Consider the following 1,044-nt stretch of genomic DNA (forward strand, 5'->3'; position numbering starts at 1 on the left):
GCCCTGGGATTACTGTCTGGCTAAGGAAAGGAGGAGGGGCCTGGGCCCACAGAGGCCAAACCAGTAAGAGCGGAGCCTCAGACCACCAGGGGATTGGACCAGAAATGCTTCTTTCCATGTTGTTTTTATTAGTGCAGTTTTAACCTCCATCCACTTCTGAAGGTCCCTCTCTCATCCCGACCTGGGGCACCGTCCCCGGTAACAAAGACTAAAGGCTGTTAGAGGTAGGAAGTTGAGCAGACTTAGCCTTGGGCTGCCCCCCACATGGGCTGCGTTCCCCACCTGTGCGCCTTCTTTTGCTGGAAAGGGTGGGAGGCACATCTCGCTCTTTTCTGAGATTGGCTGTGGTCATTGCAGGGAAACGGCTTCATTTCACTGAGGAAGGACCATATCTTTTCTCAGTCCAGTGGGATCAGGAATACCTTGAGACCTCCTCCTCCCCCCCACTTTTTGAGAATGAGAGGTTCTTGCCTGGGGCAGGAGTTTCAGGAACCCAGGGACCTGGGGGTTGTGGGAGAGGCAAGGGAGTGAGCATGAGAAATGGGGCTGAAGGTTCAGGGTGTCCAGGCTAAAGGTCCAAGGGCCCAAGACCTCCTGCTGTGAGCCCCTGCATGATGCTTGGCCTTTTGACTTCCTCTGCCCCCCTCTTTTCATTTTTGGTGCTTAATAAATGTATATTGAACCAAAGCATCCAGATCCCAGAGGTTGGTTTGTCTGTCTTTCTGTTGCTACTCCATGGTGCTTCTGACCAGGTTGGTCCACTGTTGAATAGGATGGTCCTTTTAAGATTTTCTAAGATTGTTGCTTTGAATGACAGAGAGGAGAGAAGCAACATGACATTATGGGTCATGAGCTGATCTTGGACTCCAGTCCCACCCTGACCCCAGAGTCATTGCTGGTTGGGTGACCCTGGGCAGTGTGCAAAATTTGTCAGTACACTGGGCAGCTCTCTAAGGGGATCAGCTACATTGGACAAAGGAGTCTCTGCATTGGGGGCAGAAGGAGAGAGAGAGAGAGAGAGAGAGAGAGAGAGAGAGAGAGAGA

The sequence above is a fragment of the Petaurus breviceps genome, unplaced genomic scaffold, assembly GCF_028583685.1.
Source record: "Petaurus breviceps papuanus isolate PSGF00001 unplaced genomic scaffold, PetGlider_PUasm1.0 91041, whole genome shotgun sequence".
In the NCBI taxonomy this organism is placed as follows: domain Eukaryota; kingdom Metazoa; phylum Chordata; class Mammalia; order Diprotodontia; family Petauridae; genus Petaurus; species Petaurus breviceps.